Consider the following 24940-nt stretch of genomic DNA (forward strand, 5'->3'; position numbering starts at 1 on the left):
GGGAGTAACTGTGACGACGTTAAAGAGGACATACGGTGGCATGTCGGTTCTGTAGGACTGGCCATAGCAAGAATGATAAAGGCCTAAAGAAATGGATGCAGCTGGCAGGAGTAACCATGACTCTCTTAAGGTAGCCAAAGGACTCGTCACTCTGCGAAATTTATTCGAAAACTCGAGGATATCCTCGTTGGGGTAAGTCAGACAACGTTCAGGTGGACATGTTGCAGCATTTCGCTTCTGCATGGACTGGCCGCAGTACGAATTAAAGAGAGGAAAGATTCAAAGGAAGGGGAGCACCTGGCGGCAGGAACTATGACTCTCTTAAGGTGGCCAAATGCCTCGTCATCCGGCGAAGTGCATTTGCTAACTCGAGTAACTCGGAGTGGGAGTAACTGTGACGACGTTAAGGTGGACATACGGTGGCATATCGGTTCTGTAGGACTGGCCAAAGCAAGAATGATAATGGCCTAAAGAAATGGGAGCAGCCGGCAGGAGTAACTACGACTCTCTTAAGGTAGCCAAATGCCTCGTCACTCTGCGATATTTATTTGAAAACTCGAGGATATCGTCGTTGGAGAACTCAGACAACGTTAACGAGGACATGTTGCAGCATTTCGCTTCTGCATGGACTGGCCGCAGTACGAATTGAAGAGGGGAAAGATTCAAAGGAAGGGGAGCAGCTGGCAAGTGTAACTATGACTCTCTTAAGGTAGTCAAATGCCTCGTCATCCGGCGAAGTACATTTGATAACTCGAGTAACTCGCAGTGGGAGTAACTGTGACGACTTCAAGGTGGACATACGGTGGCATATCGGTTCTGAAGGACTGGCCGTAGCAAGAATGATAATGGCCTAAAGAAATGGGAGCAGCCGGCAGGAGTAACTACGACTCTCTTAAGGAAGCCAAAAGCCTCGTCACTCTGCCAAATGTATTTGAAAACTCCTGGATATCGTCGTTGGAGTAACTCAGACAACGTTAAGGTGGACATGTTGCAGCATTTCGCTTCTGCATGGACTGGCTGCAGTACGAATTAAAGAGAGGTAAGTTTCAAAGGAAGGGGAGCAGCTGGCAAAAGGAACTATGACTCTTTTAAGGTAGCCACATGCCTCGTCATACGGCTAAGTACATTTGCTAACTCGAGAGACTCGGAGTGGGAGTAACTGTGACGACGTTAAGGAGGACAAACGGTGGCATATCGGTTCTGTAGGACTGGCCATAGCAAGAATGATAAAGGCGTAAAGAAATGGGAGCTGCTGGCAGGAGTAACCATGACTCTCTTAAGGTAGCGAAATGCCTCGTCACTCTGCGAAATTTATTTGAAAACTCGAGGATATCGTCGTTGGAGTAACTCAGACAACGTTAAGGTGGACATTTTGCAGCATTTCGCTTCTGCATGGACTCCCCGCAGTACGAATTAAAGAGAGGAAAGATTCAAAGGAAGGGGAGCACCTGGCAGCAGGAACTATGACTCTCTTAAGGTGGCCAAATGCCTCGTCATCCGGCGAAGTACATTTGCTAACTCAAGAAAATCGTAGTGGGAGTAACTGTGACGACGTTTAGGTTGACATACAGTAGCATATCGGTTCTGTTGCACTGGCCATAGTAAGATTGATAATGGCCTAAAGAAATGGGAGCAGCCGGCAGGAGTAACTATGACTCACTTAAGGTAGACAAATGCCTCGTCACTCTGCGAAATTTATTTGTAAACTCGAGGATATCGTCGTTGGAGAAACTCAGACAACGTTAAGGTGGACATGTTGCAGCATTTCGCTTCTGCATGGACTGGCCGCAGTACGAATTAAAGAGAGGAAAGATTCAAAGGAAGGTTAGCACCTGGCGGCAGGAACTATGACTCTCTTAAGGTGGCCAAATGCCTCGTCATCCGGCGAAGTACATTTGCTAACTCAAGAAAACCGTAGTGGGAGTAACTGTGACGACGTTTAGGTTGACATACAGTAGCATATCGGTTCTGTTGCACCGGCCATAGTAGGAATGATAATGGCCTAAAGAAATGGGAGCAGCCGGCAGGAGTAACTATGACTCTCTTAAAGTAGACAAATTCCTCGTCACTCTGCGAAATTTATTTGAAAACTCGAGGATATCGTCGTTGGAGTAACTCAGACAACGTTAACGAGGACATGTTGCAGCATTTCGCTTCTGCATGGACTGGCCGCAGTACGAATTGAAGAGGGGAAAGATTCAAAGGAAGGGGAGCAGCTGGCAAGTGTAACTATGACTCTCTTAAGGTAGTCAAATGCCTCGTCATCCGGCGAAGTACATTTGATAACTCGAGTAACTCGCAGTGGGAGTAACTGTGACGACTCTAAGGAGGACATACGGTGGCATATCGGTTCTGAAGGACTGGCCGTAGCAAGAATGATAATGGCCTAAAGAAATGGGAGCAGCCGGCAGGAGTAACTACGACTCTCTTAAGGAAGCCAAAAGCCTCGTCACTCTGCCAAATGTATTTGAAAACTCCTGGATATCGTCGTTGGAGTAACTCAGACAACGTTAAGGTGGACATGTTGCAGCATTTCGCTTCTGCATGGACTGGCTGCAGTACGAATTAAAGAGAGGTAAGTTTCAAAGGAAGGGGAGCAGCTGGCAAAAGGAACTATGACTCTTTTAAGGTAGCCACATGCCTCGTCATACGGCTAAGTACATTTGCTAACTCGAGAGACTCGGAGTGGGAGTAACTGTGACGACGTTAAGGAGGACAAACGGTGGCATATCGGTTCTGTAGGACTGGCCATAGCAAGAATGATAAAGGCCTAAAGAAATGGGAGCTGCTGGCAGGAGTAACCATGACTCTCTTAAGGTAGCGAAATGCCTCGTCACTCTGCGAAATGTATTTGAAAACTCGAGGATATCGTCGTTGGAGTAGATCAGACAACGTTAAGGTGGACATGTTGCAGCATTTCGCTTCTGCATGGACTGGCCGCAGTACGAATTAAAGAGAGGAAACATTCAAAGGAAGGGGAGCAGCTGGCAAAAGGAACTATGACTCTCTTAAGGTAGCCACATGCCTCGTCATCCGGCGAAGTACATTTGCTAACTCAAGAAAATCGTAGTGGGAATAACTGTGACGACGTTTAGGTTGACATACAGTAGCATATCGGTTCTGTTGCACTGGCCATAGTAAGAATGATAATGGCCTACAGAAATGGGAGCAGCTGGCAGGAGTAACTATGACACTCTTAAGGTAGACAAATGCCTCGTCACTCTGCGAAATTTATTTGAAAACTCGAGGATATCGTCGTTGGAGTAACTCAGACAACGTTAAGGTGGACATTTTGCAGCATTTCGCTTCTGCATGGACTGGCCGCAGTACGAATTAAAGAGAGGAAAGATTCAAAGGAAGGGGAGCACCTGGCAGCAGGAACTATGACTCTCTTAAGGTGGCCAAATGCCTCGTCATCCGGCGAAGTACATTTGCTAACTCAAGAAAATCGTAGTGGGAGTAACTGTGACGACGTTTAGGTTGACATACAGTAGCATATCGGTTCTGTTGCACTGGCCATAGTAAGAATGATAATGGCCTAAAGAAATGGGAGCAGCCGGCAGGAGTAACTATGACTCACTTAAGGTAGACAAATGCCTCGTCACTCTGCGAAATTTATTTGAAAACTCGAGGATATCGTCGTTGGAGAAACTCAGACAACGTTAAGGTGGAGATGTTGCAGCATTTCGCTTCTGCATGGACTGGCCGCAGTACGAATTAAAGAGAGGAAAGATTCAAAGGAAGGTTAGCACCTGGCGGCAGGAACTATGACTCTCTTAAGGTGGCCAAATGCCTCGTCATCCGGCGAAGTACATTTGCTAACTCAAGAAAACCGTAGTGGGAGTAACTGTGACGACGTTTAGGTTGACATACAGTAGCATATCGGTTCTGTTGCACCGGCCATAGTAGGAATGATAATGGCCTAAAGAAATGGGAGCAGCCGGCAGGAGTAACTATGACTCTCTTAAAGTAGACAAATTCCTCGTCACTCTGCGAAATTTATTTGAAAACTCGAGGATATCGTCGTTGGAGTAACTCAGACAACGTTAACGAGGACATGTTGCAGCATTTCGCTTCTGCATGGACTGGCCGCAGTACGAATTGAAGAGGGGAAAGATTCAAAGGAAGGGGAGCAGCTGGCAAGTGTAACTATGACTCTCTTAAGGTAGTCAAATGCCTCGTCATCCGGCGAAGTACATTTGATAACTCGAGTAACTCGCAGTGGGAGTAACTGTGACGACTCTAAGGAGGACATACGGTGGCATATCGGTTCTGAAGGACTGGCCGTAGCAAGAATGATAATGGCCTAAAGAAATGGGAGCAGCCGGCAGGAGTAACTACGACTCTCTTAAGGAAGCCAAAAGCCTCGTCACTCTGCCAAATGTATTTGAAAACTCCTGGATATCGTCGTTGGAGTAACTCAGACAACGTTAAGGTGGACATGTTGCAGCATTTCGCTTCTGCATGGACTGGCTGCAGTACGAATTAAAGAGAGGTAAGTTTCAAAGGAAGGGGAGCAGCTGGCAAAAGGAACTATGACTCTTTTAAGGTAGCCACATGCCTCGTCATACGGCTAAGTACATTTGCTAACTCGAGAGACTCGGAGTGGGAGTAACTGTGACGACGTTAAGGAGGACAAACGGTGGCATATCGGTTCTGTAGGACTGGCCATAGCAAGAATGATAAAGGCCTAAAGAAATGGGAGCTGCTGGCAGGAGTAACCATGACTCTCTTAAGGTAGCGAAATGCCTCGTCACTCTGCGAAATTTATTTGAAAACTCGAGGATATCGTCGTTGGAGTAACTCAGACAACGTTAAGGTGGACATGTTGCAGCATTTCGCTTCTCCATGGACTGGCCGCAGTACGAATGAAAGAGTGGAAAGATTCAAAGGAAGGGGAGCAGCTGGCAAGAGGAACTATGACTCTCTTAAGGTAGCCAAATGCCTCGTCATCCGGCGAAGTACATTTGCTAACTCGAGAAACTCTTAGTGGGAGTAACTGTGACGACGTTAAGGTGGACATACGGTGGCATATCGGTTCTGTAGGACGGGCCATAGCAAGAAAGATAATGGCCTAAAGAAATGGGAGCAGCCGGCAGGAGTAACTATGACTCTCTTAAGGTAGCCAAATGCCTCGTCACTCTGCGAAATTTATTTGAAAACTCGAGGATAACGTCGTTTGAGTAACTCAGACAACGTTAAGGTGGACATGTTGCAGCATTTCGTTTCTGCATGGACTGACCGCAGTACGAATTAAAGAGAGGAAAGATTCAAAGGAAGGGGAGCAGCTGGCAGCAGAAACTATGACTCTCTTAAGGTAGCCAAATGCCTCGTCATCCGGCGAAGTACATTTGCTAACTCGAGAAACTCGTAGTGGGAGTAACTGTGACGACGTTAAGGTGGACATACGGTGGCATATCGGTTCTGTAGGACTGGCCATATCAAGAATGATAATGGCCTAAAGAAATGGGAGCAGCCGGCAGGAGTAACTATGACTCTCTTAAGTCAGCCAAATGCCCCATCACTCTGCGAAATTTATTTGAAAACTCGAGGATATCGTCGTTGGAGTAACTCAGACAACGTTAAGGTGGACATGTTGCAGCATTTCGCTTCTGCATGGACTGGCCGCAGTACGAATTAAAGAGACGAAAGATTCAAAGGAAGGGGAGCAGCTGGCGGCAGGAACTATGACTCTCATAAGGTGGCCAAATGCCTCGTCATCCGGCGAAGTACATTTGCTAACTCAAGAAACTCGTAGTGGGAGTAACTGTGACGACGTTTAGGTGGACATACAGTGGCATATCGGTTCTGTAGGACTGACCATAGCAAGAATGATAATGGCCTAAAGAAATGGGAGCAGCCGGCAGGAGTAACTATGACTCTCTTAAGGTATTCAAATGCCTCGTCACTCTGCGAAATTTATTTGAAAACTCGAGGTTATCGTCCTTGGAGTAACTCAGACAACGTTAAGGTGGACATGTTGCAGCATTTCGTTTCTGCATGGACTGACCGCAGTACGAATTAAAGAGAGGAAAGATTCAAAGGAAGGGGAGCAGCTGGCAGCAGAAACTATGACTCTCTTAAGGTAGCCAAATGCCTCGTCATCCGGCGAAGTACATTTGCTAACTCGAGAAACTCGTAGTGGGAGTAACTGTGACGACGTTAAGGTGGACATACGGTGGCATATCGGTTCTGTAGGACTGGCCATATCAAGAATGATAATGGCCTAAAGAAATGGGAGCAGCCGGCAGGAGTAACTATGACTCCCTTAAGTCAGCCAAATGCCCCATCACTCTGCGAAATTTATTTGAAAACTCGAGGATATCGTCGTTGGAGTAACTCAGACAACGGTAAGGTGGACATGTTGCAGCATTTCGCTTCTGCATGGACTGGCGGCAGTACGAATTAAAGAGAGGATAGATTCAAAGGAAGCGGAGCTGCTGGTAGCAGAAACTATGACTCTCTTAAGGTAGCCAAATGCCTCGTCATCCGGCAAAGTACAATTGCTAACTCAAGAAACTCGTAGTGGGAGTAACTGTGACGACGTATAGGTGGGCATACAGTGGCATAACGGTTGTGTAGGACTGGCCATTGCAAGAATGATAATGGCCTGAAGAAATGGGAGCAGCCGGCAGGAATAACTATGCCTCTCTTAAGGTAGCCAAATGCCTCGTCACTCTGCGAAATTTATTTGAAAACTCGAGGATATCGTCGTTGGAGTAACTCAGACAACGTTAAGGTGGACATGTTGCAGCATTTCGCTTCTGCATGGACAGGCCGCAGTACGAATTAAAGAGAGGAAAGATTCAAAGGAAGGGGAGCAGCTGGCAGCAGGAACTATGACTCGCTAAGGTAGCCAAATGCCTCGTCATCCGGCGAAGTACATTTGCTAACTCAAGAAACTCGTAGTGGGAGTAACTGTGACGACGTTTAGGTGGACATACAGTGGCATATCGGTTCTGTAGGACTGACCATAGCAAGAATGATTATGGCCTAAAGAAATGGGAGCAGCCGGCAGGAGTAACTATGACTCTCTTAAGGTAGCCAAATGCCTCGTCACTCTGCGAAATTTATTTTAAAACTCGAGAATATCGTCGTTGGAGTAACTCAGACAGCGTAAAGGTAAACATGTTGCAGCATTTCGCTTCTATATGGACTGGCCGCAGTACGAATTAAGGAGAGGGAAGAATCAAAGGAAGGGGAGCAGCTGGCAGCAGGAACTATGACTCTCTTAAGGTAGCCAAATGCCTCGTCATCCTGCGAAGTACATTTGCTAACTCGAGAAACTCGTAGTGGGAGTAACTGTGAAGACGTTAAGGTGGACATACGGTGGCATATCGGTTCTGTAGGACTGGCCATATCAAGAATGATAATGACCTAAAGAAATGGGAGCAGCCGGCAGGAGTAACTATGACACTCTTAAGGTAGCCAAATGCCTCGTCACTCTGCGAAATTTATTTTAAAACTCAAGGATATCGCCGTTGGAGTAACTCAGACAACGTTAAGGTGGACATGTTGCAGCATTTCGCTTCTGCATGGACTGGCCGCAGTACGAATTAAAGAGACGAAAGATTTAAAATAAGGGGAGCAGCTGGCGGCAGGAACTATGACTCTCTTAAGGTGGCCAAATGCCTCGTCATCCGGCGAAGTACATTTGCTAACTCAAGAAACTCGTAGTGGGAGTAACTGTGACGACGTTTAGGTGGACATACAGTGGCATATCGGTTCTGTAGGACTGACCATAGCAAGAATGATAATGGCCTAAAGAAATGGGAGCAGCCGGCAGGAGTAACTATGACTCTCTTAAGATATTCAAATGCCTCGTCACTCTGCGAAATTTATTTGAGAACTCGAGAATTTTGTCGTTGGAGTAACTCAGACAGCATTAAGGTAGTCATGTTGCAGCATTTCGCTTCTGTATGGACTGGCCGCAGTACGAATTAAAGAGAGGAAAGAATAAAAGGAAGGGGAGCAGCTGGCAGCAGGAACTATGACTCTCTTAAGGTAGCCAAATGCCTCGTCATCCGGCGAAGTACATTTGCTACCTCGAGAAACTCATAGTGGGAGTAACTGTGACGACGTTAAGGTGGACATACGGTGGCATATCGGTTCTGTAGGACTGGCCATATCAAGAATGATAATGGCCTAAAGAAATGGGAGCAGCCGGCAGGAGTAACTATGACTCTCTTAAGGTAGCCAAATGCCTCGTCACTCTGCGAAATTTATTTGAAAACTCGAGGATATCGTCGTTGGAGTAACTCGGACAACGTTAAGGTGGACATGTTGCACCATTTCGCTTCTGCATGGACTGGCCGCAGTAGAATTAAAGAGAGGAAAGATTCAAAGGAAGGGGAGCAGCTGGCAGCAGAAACTATGACTCTCTTAAGGTAGCCAAATGCCTCGTCATCCGGTGAAGTACATTTGCTAACTCGAAAAAACTCGTAGTGGGAGTAACTGTGACGACGTTAAGGTGGACATACGGTGGCATATCGGTTCTGTAGGACTGGCCATATCAAGAATGATAATGGCCTAAAGAAATGGGAGCAGCCGGCAGGAGTAACTATGACTCTCTTAAGGTAGCCAAATGCCTCGTCACTCTGCGAAATTTATTTGAAAACTCGAGGATATCGTCGTTGGAGTAACTCAGACAACGTTAAGGTGGACATGTTGCAGCATTTCGCTTCTGCATGGACTGGCGGCAGTAGAATTAAAGAGAGGAAAGATCCAAAGGAAGGGGAGCAGCTGGCAGCAGAAACTATGACTCTCTTAAGGTAGCCAAATGCTTCGTCATCCGGCGAAGTACATTTGCTAACTCGAGAAACTCTTAGTGGGAGTAACTGTGACGACGTTAAGGTGGACATACGGTGGCATATCGGTTCTGTAGGACGGGCCATAGCAAGAAAGATAATGGCCTAAAGAAATGGGAGCAGCCGGCAGGAGTAACTATGACTCTCTTAAGGTATTCAAATGCCTCGTCACTCTGCGAAATTTATTTGAAAACTCGAGGATATCGTCCTTGGAGTAACTCAGACAACGTTAAGGTGGACATGTTGCAGCATTTCGCTTCTGCATGGACTGGCGGCAGTAGAATTAAAGAGAGGAAAGATCCAAAGGAAGGGGAGCAGCTGGCAGCAGAAACTATGACTCTCTTAAGGTAGCCAAATGCTTCGTCATCCGGCGAAGTACATTTGCTAACTCGAGAAACTCTTAGTGGGAGTAACTGTGACGACGTTAAGGTGGACATACGGTGGCATATCGGTTCTGTAGGACGGGCCATAGCAAGAAAGATAATGGCCTAAAGAAATGGGAGCAGCCGGCAGGAGTAACTATGACTCTCTTAAGGTAGCCAAATGCCTCGTCACTCTGCGAAATTTATTTGAAAACTCGAGGATAACGTCGTTTGAGTAACTCAGACAACGTTAAGGTGGACATGTTGCAGCATTTCGTTTCTGCATGGACTGACCGCAGTACGAATTAAAGAGAGGAAAGATTCAAAGGAAGGGGAGCAGCTGGCAGCAGAAACTATGACTCTCTTAAGGTAGCCAAATGCCTCGTCATCCGGCGAAGTACATTTGCTAACTCGAGAAACTCGTAGTGGGAGTAACTGTGACGACGTTAAGGTGGACATACGGTGGCATAACGGTTGTGTAGGACTGGCCCTTGCAAGAATGATAATGGCCTGAAGAAATGGGAGCAGCCGGCAGGAATAACTATGCCTCTCTTAAGGTAGCCAAATGCCTCGTCACTCTGCGAAATTTATTTGAAAACTCGAGGATATCGTCGTTGGAGTAACTCAGACAACGTTAAGGTGGACATGTTGCAGCATTTCGCTTCTGCATGGACAGGCCGCAGTACGAATTAAAGAGAGGAAAGATTCAAAGGAAGGGGAGCAGCTGGCAGCAGGAACTATGACTCGCTTAAGGTAGCCAAATGCCTCGTCATCCGGCGATGTACATTTGCTAACTCAAGAAACTCGTAGTGGGAGTAACTGTGACGACGTTTAGGTGGACATACAGTGGCATATCGGTTCTGTAGGACTGACCATAGCAAGAATGATTATGGCCTAAAGAAATGGGAGCAGCCGGCAGGAGTAACTATGACTCTCTTAAGGTAGCCAAATGCCTCGTCACTCTGCGAAATTTATCTTAAAACTCGAGAATATCGTCGTTGGAGTAACTCAGACAGCGTAAAGGTAAACATGTTGCAGCATTTCGCTTCTATATGGACTGGCCGCAGTACGAATTAAGGAGAGGGAAGAATCAAAGGAAGGGGAGCAGCTGGCAGCAGGAACTATGACTCTCTTAAGGTAGCCAAATGCCTCGTCATCCGGCGAAGTACATTTGCTAACTCGAGAAACTCGTAGTGGGAGTAACTGTGAAGACGTTAAGGTGGACATACGGTGGCATATCGGTTCTGTAGGACTGGCCATATCAAGAATGATAATGACCTAAAGAAATGGGAGCAGCCGGCAGGAGTAACTATGACACTCTTAAGGTAGCCAAATGCCTCGTCACTCTGCGAAATTTATTTTAAAACTCAAGGATATCGCCGTTGGAGTAACTCAGACAACGTTAAGGTGGACATGTTGCAGCATTTCGCTTCTGCATGGACTGGCCGCAGTACGAATTAAAGAGACGAAAGATTTAAAATAAGGGGAGCAGCTGGCGGCAGGAACTATGACTCTCTTAAGGTGGCCAAATGCCTCGTCATCCGGCGAAGTACATTTGCTAACTCAAGAAACTCGTAGTGGGAGTAACTGTGACGACGTTTAGGTGGACATACAGTGGCATATCGGTTCTGTAGGACTGACCATAGCAAGAATGATAATGGCCTAAAGAAATGGGAGCAGCCGGCAGGAGTAACTATGACTCTCTTAAGGTATTCAAATGCCTCGTCACTCTGCGAAATTTATTTGAGAACTCGAGAATTTTGTCGTTGGAGTAACTCAGACAGCATTAAGGTAGTCATGTTGCAGCATTTCGCTTCTGTATGGACTGGCCGCAGTACGAATTAAAGAGAGGAAAGAATAAAAGGAAGGGGAGCAGCTGGCAGCAGGAACTATGACTCTCTTAAGGTAGCCAAATGCCTCGTCATCCGGCGAAGTACATTTGCTACCTCGAGAAACTCATAGTGGGAGTAACTGTGACGACGTTAAGGTGGACATACGGTGGCATATCGGTTCTGTAGGACTGGCCATATCAAGAATGATAATGGCCTAAAGAAATGGGAGCAGCTGGCAGGAGTAACTATGACTCTCTTAAGGTAGCCAAATGCCTCGTCACTCTGCGAAATTTATTTGAAAACTCGAGGATATCGTCGTTGGAGTAACTCGGACAACGTTAAGGTGGACATGTTGCACCATTTCGCTTCTGCATGGACTGGCCGCAGTAGAATTAAAGAGAGGAAAGATTTAAAGGAAGGGGAGCAGCTGGCAGCAGAAACTATGACTCTCTTAAGGTAGCCAAATGCCTCGTCATCCGGTGAAGTACATTTGCTAACTCGAAAAAACTCGTAGTGGGAGTAACTGTGACGACGTTAAGGTGGACATACGGTGGCATATCGGTTCTGTAGGACTGGCCATATCAAGAATGATAATGGCCTAAAGAAATGGGAGCAGCCGGCAGGAGTAACTATGACTCTCTTAAGGTAGCCAAATGCCTCGTCACTCTGCGAAATTTATTTGAAAACTCGAGGATATCGTCGTTGGAGTAACTCAGACAACGTTAAGGTGGACATGTTGCAGCATTTCGCTTCTGCATGGACTGGCGGCAGTAGAATTAAAGAGAGGAAAGATCCAAAGGAAGGGGAGCAGCTGGCAGCAGAAACTATGACTCTCTTAAGGTAGCCAAATGCTTCGTCATCCGGCGAAGTACATTTGCTAACTCGAGAAACTCTTAGTGGGAGTAACTGTGACGACGTTAAGGTGGACATACGGTGGCATATCGGTTCTGTAGGACGGGCCATAGCAAGAAAGATAATGGCCTAAAGAAATGGGAGCAGCCGGCAGGAGTAACTATGACTCTCTTAAGGTAGCCAAATGCCTCGTCACTCTGCGAAATTTATTTGAAAACTCGAGGATAACGTCGTTGGAGTAACTCAGACAACGTTAAGGTGAACATGTTGCAGCATTTCGCTTCTGCATGGACTGGCCGCAGTACGAATTAAAGAGACGAAAGATTCAAAGGAAGGGGAGCAGCTGGCGGCAGGAACTATGACTCTCATAAGGTGGCCAAATGCCTCGTCATCCGGCGAAGTACATTTGCTAACTCAAGAAACTCGTAGAGGGAGTAACTGTGACGACGTTTAGGTGGACATACAGTGGCATATCGGTTCTGTAGGACTGACCATAGCAAGAATGATAATGGCCTAAAGAAATGGGAGCAGCCGGCAGGAGTAACTATGACTCTCTTAAGGTATTCAAATGCCTCGTCACTCTGCGAAATTTATTTGAAAACTCGAGGATATCGTCCTTGGAGTAACTCAGACAACGTTAAGGTGGACATGTTGCAGCATTTCGCTTCTGCATGGACTGGCGGCAGTAGAATTAAAGAGAGGAAAGATCCAAAGGAAGGGGAGCAGCTGGCAGCAGAAACTATGACTCTCTTAAGGTAGCCAAATGCTTCGTCATTAGGCGAAGTACATTTGCTAACTCGAGAAACTCTTAGTGGGAGTAACTGTGACGACGTTAAGGTGGACATACGGTGGCATATCGGTTCTGTAGGACGGGCCATAGCAAGAAAGATAATGGCCTAAAGAAATGGGAGCAGCCGGCAGGAGTAACTATGACTCTCTTAAGGTAGCCAAATGCCTCGTCACTCTGCGAAATTTATTTGAAAACTCGAGGATAACGTCGTTTGAGTAACTCAGACAACGTTAAGGTGGACATGTTGCAGCATTTCGTTTCTGCATGGACTGACCGCAGTACGAATTAAAGAGAGGAAAGATTCAAAGGAAGGGGAGCAGCTGGCAGCAGAAACTATGACTCTCTTAAGGTAGCCAAATGCCTCGTCATACGGCGAAGTACATTTGCTAACTCGAGAAACTCGTAGTGGGAGTAACTGTGACGACGTTAAGGTGGACATACGGTGGCATATCGGTTCTGTAGGACTGGCCATATCAAGAATGATAATGGCCTAAAGAAATGGGAGCAGCCGGCAGGAGTAACTATGACTCTCTTAAGTCAGCCAAATGCCCCATCACTCTGCGAAATTTATTTGAAAACTCGAGGATATCGTCGTTGGAGTAACTCAGACAACGTTAAGGTGGACATGTTGCAGCATTTCGCTTCTACATGGACTGGATGCAGTACGAATTAAAGAGACGAAAGATTCAAAGGAAGGGGAGCAGCTGGCGGCAGGAACTATGACTCTCATAAGGTGGCCAAATGCCTCGTCATCCGGCGAAGTACATTTGCTAACTCAAGAAACTCGTAGTGGGAGTAACTGTGACGACGTTTAGGTGGACATACGGTGGCATATCGGTTCTGTAGGACTGGCCATATCAAGAATGATAATGGCCTAAAGAAATGGGAGCAGCCGGCAGGAGTAACTATGACTCTCTTAAGGTAGCCAAATGCCTCGTCACTCTGCGAAATTTATTTGAAAACTCGAGGATATCGTCGTTGGAGTAACTCAGACAACGTTAAGGTGGACATGTTGCAGCATTTCGCTTCTGCATGGACTGGCGGCAGTAGAATTAAAGAGAGGAAAGATCTAAAGGAAGGGGAGCAGCTGGCAGCAGAAACTATGACTCTCTTAAGGTAGCCAAATGCTTCGTCATCCGGCGAAGTACATTTGCTAACTCGAGAAACTCTTAGTGGGAGTAACTGTGACGACGTTAAGGTGGACATACGGTGGCATATCGGTTCTGTAGGACGGGCCATAGCAAGAAAGATAATGGCCTAAAGAAATGGGAGCAGCCGGCAGGAGTAACTATGACTCTCTTAAGGTAGCCAAATGCCTCGTCACTCTGCGAAATTTATTTGAAAACTCGAGGATAACGTCGTTTGAATAACTCAGACAACGTTAAGGTGGACATGTTGCAGCATTTCGTTTCTGCATGGACTGACCGCAGTACGAATTAAAGAGAGGAAAGATTCAAAGGAAGGGGAGCAGCTGGCAGCAGAAACTATGACTCTCTTAAGGTAGCCAAATGCCTCGTCATCCGGCGAAGTACATTTGCTAACTCGAGAAACTCGTAGTGGGAGTAACTGTGACGACGTTTAGGTGGACATACGGTGGCATATCGGTTCTGTAGGACTGGCCATATCAAGAATGATAATGGCCTAAAGAAATGGGAGCAGCCGGCAGGAGTAACTATGACTCTCTTAAGGTAGCCAAATGCCTCGTCACTCTGCGAAATTTATTTGAAAACTCGAGGATATCGTCGTTGGAGTAACTCAGACAACGTTAAGGTGGACATGTTGCAGCATTTCGCTTCTGCATGGACTGGCGGCAGTAGAATTAAAGAGAGGAAAGATCCAAAGGAAGGGGAGCAGCTGGCAGCAGAAACTATGACTCTCTTAAGGTAGCCAAATGCTTCGTCATCCGGCGAAGTACATTTGCTAACTCGAGAAACTCTTAGTGGGAGTAACTGTGACGACGTTAAGGTGGACATACGGTGGCATATCGGTTCTGTAGGACGGGCCATAGCAAGAAAGATAATGGCCTAAAGAAATGGGAGCAGCCGGCAGGAGTAACTATGACTCTCTTAAGGTAGCCAAATGCCTCGTCACTCTGCGAAATTTATTTGAAAACTCGAGGATAACGTCGTTTGAGTAACTCAGACAACGTTAAGGTGGACATGTTGCAGCACTTCGTTTCTGCATGGACTGACCGCAGTACGAATTAAAGAGAGGAAAGATTCAAAGGAAGGGGAGCAGCTGGCAGCAGAAACTATGACTCTCTTAAGGTAGCCAAATGCCTCGTCATCCGGCGAAGTACATTTGCTAACTCGAGAAACTCGTAGTGGGAGTAACTGTGACGACGTTTAGGTGGACATACGGTGGCATATCGGTTCTGTAGGACTGGCCATATCAAGAATGATAATGGCCTAAGGAAATGGGAGCAGCCGGCAGGAGTAACTATGACTCTCTTAAGGTAGCCAAATGCCTCGTCACTCTGCGAAATTTATTTGAAAACTCGAGGATATCGTCGTTGGAGTAACTCAGACAACGTTAAGGTGGACATGTTGCAGCATTTCGCTTCTGCATGGACTGGCCGCAGTACGAATTAAAGAGACGAAAGATTCAAAGGAAGGGGAGCAGCTGGCGGCAGGAACTATGGCTCTCATAAGGTGGCCAAATGCCTCGTCATCCGGCGAAGTACATTTGCTAACTCAAGAAACTCGTAGTGGGAGTAACTGTGACGTAGTTTAGGTGGACATACAGTGGCATATCGGTTCTGTAGGACTGACCATAGCAAGAATGATAATGGCCTAAAGAAATGGGAGCAGCCGGCAGGAGTAACTATGACTCTCTTAAGGTATTCAAATGCCTCGTCACTCTGCGAAATTAATTTGAAAACTCGAGGATATCGTCCTTGGAGTAACTCAGACAACGTTAAGGTGGACATGTTGCAGCATTTCGCTTCTGCATGGACTGGCGGCAGTAGAATTAAAGAGAGGAAAGATCCAAAGGAAGGGGAGCAGCTGGCAGCAGAAACTATGACTCTCTTAAGGTAGCCAAATGCTTCGTCATCCGGCGAAGTACATTTGCTAACTCGAGAAATTCTTAGTGGGAGTAACTGTGACGACGTTAAGGTGGACACACGGTGGCATATCGGTTCTGTAGGACGGGCCATAGCAAGAAAGATAATGGCCTAAAGAAATGGGAGCAGCCGGCAGGAGTAACTATGACTCTCTTAAGGTAGCCAAATGCCTCGTCACTCTGCGAAATTTATTTGAAAACTCGAGGATAACGTCGTTTGAGTAACTCAGACAACGTTAAGGTGGACATGTTGCAGCATTGCGTTTCTGCATGGACTGACCGCAGTACGAATTAAAGAGAGGAAAGATTCAAAGGAAGGGTAGCAGCTGGCAGCAGAAACTATGACTCTCTTAAGGTAGCCAAATGCCTCGTCATCCGGCGAAGTACATTTGCTAACTCGAGAAACTCGTAGTGGGAGTAACTGTGACGACGTTAAGGTGGACATACGGTGGCATATCGGTTCTGTAGGACTGACCATAGCAAGAATGATAATGGCCTAAAGAAATGGGAGCAGCCGGCAGGAGTAACTACGACTCTCTTAAGGTATTCAAATGCCTCGTCACTCTGCGAAATTTATTTGAAAACTCGAGAATTTTGTCGTTGGAGTAACTCAGACAGCATTAAGGTAGTCATGTTGCAGCATTTCGCTTCTGTATGGACTGGCCGCAGTACGAATTAAAGAGAGGAAAGAATAAAAGGAAGGGGAGCAGCTGGCAGCAGGAACTATGACTCTCTTAAGGTAGCCAAATGCCTCGTCATCCGGCGAAGTACATTTGCTACCTCGAGAAACTCATAGTGGGAGTAACTGTGACGACGTTAAGGTGGACATACGGTGGCATATCGGTTCTGTAGGACTGGCCATATCAAGAATGATAATGGCCTAAAGAAATGGGAGCAGCCGGCAGGAGTAACTATGACTCTCTTAAGGTAGCCAAATGCCTCGTCACTCTGCGAAATTTATTTGAAAACTCGAGGATATCGTCGTTGGAGTAACTCGGACAACGTTAAGGTGGACATGTTGCACCATTTCGCTTCTGCATGGACTGGCGGCAGTAGAATTAAAGAGAGGAAAGATCCAAAGGAAGGGGAGCAGCTGGCAGCAGAAACTATGACTCTCTTAAGGTAGCCAAATGCTTCGTCATCCGGCGAAGTACATTTGCTAACTCGAGAAACTCTTAGTATGAGTAACTGTGACGACGTTAAGGTGGACATACGGTTGGATATCGGTTCTGTAGGACGGGCCATAGCAAGAAAGATAATGGCCTAAAGAAATGGGAGCAGCCGGCAGGAGTAACTATGACTCTCTTAAGGTAGCCAAATGCCTCGTCACTCTGCGAAATTTATTTGAAAACTCGAGGATAACGTCGTTTGAGTAACTCAGACAACGTTAAGGTGGACATGTTGCAGCATTTCGTTTCTGCATGGACTGACCGCAGTACGAATTAAAAAGAGGAAAGATTCAAAGGAAGGGGAGCAGCTGGCAGCAGAAACTATGACTCTCTTAAGGTAGCCAAATGCCTCGTCATCCGGCGAAGTACATTTGCTAACTCGAGATACTCGTAGTGGGAGTAACTGTGACGACGTTAAGGTGGACATACGGTGGCATATCGGTTCTGTAGGACTGGCCATATCAAGAATGATAATGGCCTAAAGAAATGGGAGCAGCCGGCAGGAGTAACTATGACTCTCTTAAGTCAGCCAAATGCCCCATCACTCTGCGAAATTTATTTGAAAACTCGAGGATATCGTCGTTGGAGTAACTCAGACAACGTTAAGGTGGACATGTTGCAGCATTTCGCTTCTGCATGGACTGGCCGCAGTACGAATTAAAGAGACGAAAGATTCAAAGGAAGGGGAGCAGCTGGCGGCAGGAACTATGACTCTCATAAGGTGGCCAAATGCCTCGTCATCCGGCGAAGTACATTTGCTAACTCAAGAAACTCGTAGTGGGAGTAACTGTGACGACGTTTAGGTGGACATACAGTGGCATATCGGTTCTGTAGGACTGACCATAGCAAGAACGATAATGGCCTAAAGAAATGGGAGCAGCCGGCAGGAGTAACTATGACTCTCTTAAGGTATTCAAATGCCTCGTCACTCTGCGAAATTTATTTGAAAACTCGAGAATTTTGTCGTTGGAGTAACTCAGACAGCATTAAGGTAGTCATGTTGCAGCATTTCGCTTCTGTATGGACTGGCCGCTGTACGAATTAAAGAGAGGAAAGAATAAAAGGAAGGGGAGCAGCTGGCAGCGTTAACTATGACTCTCTTAAGGTAACCAAATGCCTCGTCATCCGGCGAAGTACATTTGCTACCTCGAGAAACTCATAGTGGGAGTAACTGTGACGACGTTAAGGTGGACATACGGTGGCATATCGGTTCTGTAGGACTGGCCATATCAAGAATGATAATGGCCTAAAGAAATGGGAGCAGCCGGCAGGAGTAACTATGACTCTCTTAAGGTAGCCAAATGCCTCGTCACTCTGCGAAATTTATTTGCAAACTCGAGGATATCGTCGTTGGAGTAACTCGGACAACGTTAAGGTGGACATGTTGCACCATTTCGCTTCTGCATGGACTGGCCGCAGTAGAATTAAAGAGAGGAAAGATTCAAAGGAAGGGGAGCAGCTGGCAGCAGAAACTATGACTCTCTTAAGGTAGCCAAATGCCTCGTCTTCCGGTGAAGTACATTTGCTAACTCGAAAAACTCGTAGTGGGAGTAACTGTGACGACGTTAAGGTGGACATACGGTGGCATATCGGTTCTGTAGGACGGGCCATAGCAAGAAAGATAATGGCCTAAAGAAATGGGAGCAGCCGGCAGGAGTAACTATGACTCTCTTAAGGTAGCCAAATGCCTCGTCACTCTGCGAAATTTATTTGAAAACTCGAGGATAACGTCGTTTGAGTAACTCAGACAACGTTAAGGTGGACATGTTGCAGCATTTCGTTTCTGCATGGACTGACCGCAGTACGAATTAAAGAGAGGAAAGATTCAAAGGAAGGGGAGCAGCTGGCAGCAGAAACTATGACTCTCTTAAGGTAGCCAAATGCCTCGTCATCCGGCGAAGTACATTTGCTAACTCGAGAAACTCGTAGTGGGAGTAACTGTGACGACGTTAAGGTGGACATACGGTGGCATATCGGTTCTGTAGGACTGGCCATATCAAGAATGATAATGGCCTAAAGAAATGGGAGCAGCCGGCAGGAGTAACTATGACTCTCTTAAGTCAGCCAAATGCCCCATCACTCTGCGAAATTTATTTGAAAACTCGAGGATATCGTCGTTGGAGTAACTCAGACAACGTTAAGGTGGACATGTTGCAGCATTTCGCTTCTGCATGGACTGGCCGCAGTACGAATTAAAGAGACGAAAGATTCAAAGGAAGGGGAGCAGCTGGCGGCAGGAACTATGACTCTCATAAGGTGGCCAAATGCCTCGTCATCCGGCGAAGTACATTTGCTAACTCAAGAAACTCGTAGTGGGAGTAACTGTGACGACGTTTAGGTGGACATACAGTGGCATATCGGTTATGTAGGACTGGCCATAGCAAGAATGATAATGGCCTAAGGAAATGGGAGCAGCCGGCAGGAGTAACTACGACACTCTTAAGGTAGCGAAATGCCTCGTCACTCTGCGAAATTTATTCGAAAACTCAAGGATATCGTCGTTGGAGTAACTCAGACAACGTTAAGGTGGACATGTTGCAGCATTTCGCTTCTGCATGGACTGGCCGCAGTACGAATTAAAGAGAGGATGGATTCAAAGGAAGGGGAGCAGCTGGTAGCAGAAACTATGACTCTCTTAAGGTAGCCAAATGCCTCGTCATCCGGCAAAGTACAATTGCTAACTCAAGAAACTCGTAGTGGGAGTAACTGTGACGACGTATAGGTGGGCATACAGTGGCATAACGGTTGTGTAGGACTGGCCATTGCAAGAATGATAATGGCCTGAAGAAATGGGAGCAGCCGGCAGGAGTAACTATGCCTCTCTTAAGGTAGCCAAATGCCTCGTCACTCTGCGAAATTTATTTGAAAACTCGAGGATATCGTCCTTGGAGTAACTCAGACAACGTTAAGGTGGACATGTTGCAGCATTTCGCTTCTGCATGGACAGGCCGCTGTACGAATTAAAGAGAGGAAAGATTCAAAGGAAGGGGAGCAGCTGGCAGCAGGAACTATGACTCGCTTAAGGTAGCCAAATGCCTCGTCATCCGGCGAAGTACATTTGCTAACTCGAGAAACTCGTAGTGGGAATAACTGTGACGACGTTAGGGTGGACATACGGTGGCATATCGGTTCTGTAGGACTGGCCATAGCAAGAAAGATAATGGCCTAAAGAAATGGGAGCAGCCGGCAGGAGTAACTATGACTCTCTTAAGTCAGCCAAATGCCCCATCACTCTGCGAAATTTATTTGAAAACTCGAGGATATCGTCGTTGGAGTAACTCAGACAACGTTAAGGTGGACATGTTGCAACATTTCGCTTCTGCATGGACTGGCCGCAGTACGAATTAAAGAGACGAAAGATTCAAAGGAAGGGGAGCAGCTGGCGGCAGGAACTATGACTCTCATAAGGTGGCCAAATGCCTCGTCATCCGGCGAAGTACATTTGCTAACTCAAGAAAATCGTAGTGGGAGTAACTGTGACGACGTTTAGGTGGACATACAGTGGCATATCGGTTCTGTAGGACTGACCATAGCAAGAATGATAATGGCCTAAAGAAATGGGAGCAGCCGGCAGGAGTAACTATGACTCTCTTAAGGTATTCAAATGCCTCGTCACTCTGCGAAATTTATTTGAAAACTCGAGAATTTTGTCGTTGGAGTAACTCAGACAGCATTAAGGTAGTCATGTTGCAGCATTTCGCTTCTGTATGGACTGGCCGCAGTACGAATTAAAGAGAGGAAAGAATAAAAGGAAGGGGAGCAGCTGGCAGCAGGAACTATGACTCTCTTAAGGTAGCCAAATGCCTCGTCATCCGGCGAAGTACATTTGCTACCTCGAGAAACTCATAGTGGGAGTAACTGTGACGACGTTAAGGTGGACATACGGTGGCATATCGGTTCTGTAGGACTGGCCATATCAAGAATGATAATGGCCTAAAGAAATGGGAGCAGCCGGCAGGAGTAACTATGACTCTCTTAAGGTAGCCAAATGCCTCGTCACTCTGCGAAATTTATTTAAAAACTCGAGGATATCGTCGTTGGAGTAACTCGGACAACGTTAAGGTGGACATGTTGCACCATTTCGCTTCTGCATGGACTGGCCGCAGTAGAATTAAAGAGAGGAAAGATTCAAAGGAAGGGGAGCAGCTGGCAGCAGAAACTATGACTCTCTTAAGGTAGCCAAATGCCTCGTCATCCGGTGAAGTACATTTGCTAACTCGAAAAAACTCGTAGTGGGAGTAACTGTGACGACGTTAAGGTGGACAATCGGTGGCATATCGGTTCTGTAGGACGGGCCATAGCAAGAAAGATAATGGCCTAAAGAAATGGGAGCAGCCGGCAGGAGTAACTATAACTCTCTTAAGGTAGCCAAATGCCTCGTTACTCTGCGAAATTTATTTGAAAACTCGAGGATATCGTCGTTGGAGTAACTCAGACAACGTTAAGGTGGACATGTTGCAGCATTTCGCTTCTGCATGGACTGGCCGCAGTACGAATTAAAGAGACGAAAGATTCAAAGGAAGGGGAGCAGCTGGCGGCAGGAACTATGACTCTCATAAGGTGGATAAATGCCTCGTCATCCGGCGAAGTACATTTGCTAACTCAAGAAACTCGTAGTGGGAGTAACTGTGACGACGTTTAGGTGGACATACAGTGGCATATCGGTTATGTAGGACTGGCCATAGCAAGATTGATAATGGCCTAAGGAAATGGGAGCAGCCGGCAGGAGTAACTACGACACTCTTAAGGTAGCGAAATGCCTCGTCACTCTGCGAAATTTATTCGAAAACTCGAGGATATCGTCGTTGGAGTAACTCAGACAACGTTAAGGTGGACATGTTGCAGCATTTCGCTTCTGCATGGACTGGCCGCAGTACGAATTAAAGAGAGGATAGATTCAAAGGAAGGGGAGCAGCTGGTAGCAGAAACTATGACTCTCTTAAGGTAGCCAAATGCCTCGTCATCCGGCAAAGTACAATTGCTAACTCAAGAAACTCGTAGTGGGAGTAACTGTGACGACGTATAGGTGGGCATACAGTGGCATAACGGTTGTGTAGGACTGGCCATTGCAAGAATGATAATGGCCTGAAGAAATGGGAGCAGCCGGCAGGAGTAACTATGCCTCTCTTAATGTAGCCAAATGCCTCGTCACTCTGCGAAATTTATTTGAAAACTCGAGGATATCGTCCTTGGAGTAACTCAGACAACGTTAAGGTTGACATGTTGCAGCATTTCGCTTCTGCATGGACAGGCCGCTGTACGAATTAAAGAGAGGAAAGATTCAAAGGAAGGGGAGCAGCTGGCAGCAGGAACTATGACTCGCTTAAGGTAGCCAAATGCCTCGTCATCCGGCGAAGTACATTTGCTAACTCGAGAAACTCGTAGTGGGAATAACTGTGACGACGTTAAGGTGGACATACGGTGGCATATCGGTTCTGTAGGACTGGCCATAGCAAGAAAGATAATGGCCTAAAGAAATGGGAGCAGCCGGCAGGAGTAACTATGACTCTCTTAAGTCAGCCAAATGCCCCATCACTCTGCGAAATTTATTTGAAAACTCGAGGATATCGTCGTTGGAGTAACTCAGACAACGTTAAGGTGGACATGTTGCAGCATTTCGCTTCTGCATGGACTGGCCGCAGTACGAATTAAAGAGACGAAAGATTCAAAGGAAGGGGAGCAGCTGGCGGCAGGAACTATGGCTCTCATAAGGTGGCCAAATGCCTCGTCATCCGGCGAAGTACATTTGCTAACTCAAGAAACTCGTAGTGGGAGTAACTGTGACGTAGTTTAGGTGGACATACAGTGGCATATCGGTTCTGTAGGACTGACCATAGCAAGAATGATAATGGCCTAAAGAAATGGGAGCAGCCGGCAGGAGTAACTATGACTCTCTTAAGGTATTCAAATGCCTCGTCACTCTGCGAAATTTATTTGAAAACTCGAGGATATCGTCCTTGGAGTAACTCAGACAACGTTAAGGTGGACATGTTGCAGCATTTCGCTTCTGCATGGACTGGCGGCAGTAGAATTAAAGAGAGGAAAGATCCAAAGGAAGGGGAGCAGCTGGCAGCAGAAACTATGACTCTCTTAAGGTAGCCAAATGCTTCGTCATCCGGCGAAGTACATTTGCTAACTCGAGAAACTCTTAGTGGGAGTAACTGTGACGACGTTAAGGTGGACATACGGTGGCATATCGGTTCTGTAGGACGGGCCATAGCAAGAAAGATAATGGCCTAAAGAAATGGGAGCAGCCGGCAGGAGTAACTATGACTCTCTTAAGGTAGCCAAATGCCTCGTCACTCTGCGAAATTTATTTGAAAACTCGAGGATAACGTCGTTTGAGTAACTCAGACAACGTTAAGGTGGACATGTTGCAGCATTTCGTTTCTGCATGGACTGACCGCAGTACGAATTAAAGAGAGGAAAGATTCAAAGGAAGGGTAGCAGCTGGCAGCAGAAACTATGACTCTCTTAAGGTAGCCAAATGCCTCGTCATCCGGCGAAGTACATTTGCTAACTCGAGAAACTCGTAGTGGGAGTAACTGTGACGACGTTAAGGTGGACATACGGTGGCATATCGGTTCTGTAGGACTGACCATAGCAAGAATGATAATGGCCTAAAGAAATGGGAGCAGCCGGCAGGAGTAACTACGACTCTCTTAAGGTATTCAAATGCCTCGTCACTCTGCGAAATTTATTTGAAAACTCGAGAATTTTGTCGTTGGAGTAACTCAGACAGCATTAAGGTAGTCATGTTGCAGCATTTCGCTTCTGTATGGACTGGCCGCAGTACGAATTAAAGAGAGGAAAGAATAAAAGGAAGGGGAGCAGCTGGCAGCAGGAACTATGACTCTCTTAAGGTAGCCAAATGCCTCGTCATCCGGCGAAGTACATTTGCTACCTCGAGAAACTCATAGTGGGAGTAACTGTGACGACGTTAAGGTGGACATACGGTGGCATATCGGTTCTGTAGGACTGGCCATATCAAGAATGATAATGGCCTAAAGAAATGGGAGCAGCCGGCAGGAGTAACTATGACTCTCTTAAGGTAGCCAAATGCCTCGTCACTCTGCGAAATTTATTTGAAAACTCGAGGATAACGTCGTTTGAGTAACTCAGACAACGTTAAGGTGGACATGTTGCAGCATTTCGTTTCTGCATGGACTGACCGCAGTACGAATTAAAAAGAGGAAAGATTCAAAGGAAGGGGAGCAGCTGGCAGCAGAAACTATGACTCTCTTAAGGTAGCCAAATGCCTCGTCATCCGGCGAAGTACATTTGCTAACTCGAGATACTCGTAGTGGGAGTAACTGTGACGACGTTAAGGTGGACATACGGTGGCATATCGGTTCTGTAGGACTGGCCATATCAAGAATGATAATGGCCTAAAGAAATGGGAGCAGCCGGCAGGAGTAACTATGACTCTCTTAAGTCAGCCAAATGCCCCATCACTCTGCGAAATTTATTTGAAAACTCGAGGATATCGTCGTTGGAGTAACTCAGACAACGTTAAGGTGGACATGTTGCAGCATTTCGCTTCTGCATGGACTGGCCGCAGTACGAATTAAAGAGACGAAAGATTCAAAGGAAGGGGAGCAGCTGGCGGCAGGAACTATGACTCTCATAAGGTGGCCAAATGCCTCGTCATCCGGCGAAGTACATTTGCTAACTCAAGAAACTCGTAGTGGGAGTAACTGTGACGACGTTTAGGTGGACATACAGTGGCATATCGGTTCTGTAGGACTGACCATAGCAAGAACGATAATGGCCTAAAGAAATGGGAGCAGCCGGCAGGAGTAACTATGACTCTCTTAAGGTATTCAAATGCCTCGTCACTCTGCGAAATTTATTTGAAAACTCGAGAATTTTGTCGTTGGAGTAACTCAGACAGCATTAAGGTAGTCATGTTGCAGCATTTCGCTTCTGTATGGACTGGCCGCAGTACGAATTAAAGAGAGGAAAGAATAAAAGGAAGGGGAGCAGCTGGCAGCGTTAACTATGACTCTCTTAAGGTAACCAAATGCCTCGTCATCCGGCGAAGTACATTTGCTACCTCGAGAAA

The sequence above is a fragment of the Schistocerca serialis genome, chromosome 6 (assembly GCF_023864345.2).
Source record: "Schistocerca serialis cubense isolate TAMUIC-IGC-003099 chromosome 6, iqSchSeri2.2, whole genome shotgun sequence".
In the NCBI taxonomy this organism is placed as follows: Eukaryota; Metazoa; Arthropoda; class Insecta; order Orthoptera; family Acrididae; genus Schistocerca; species Schistocerca serialis.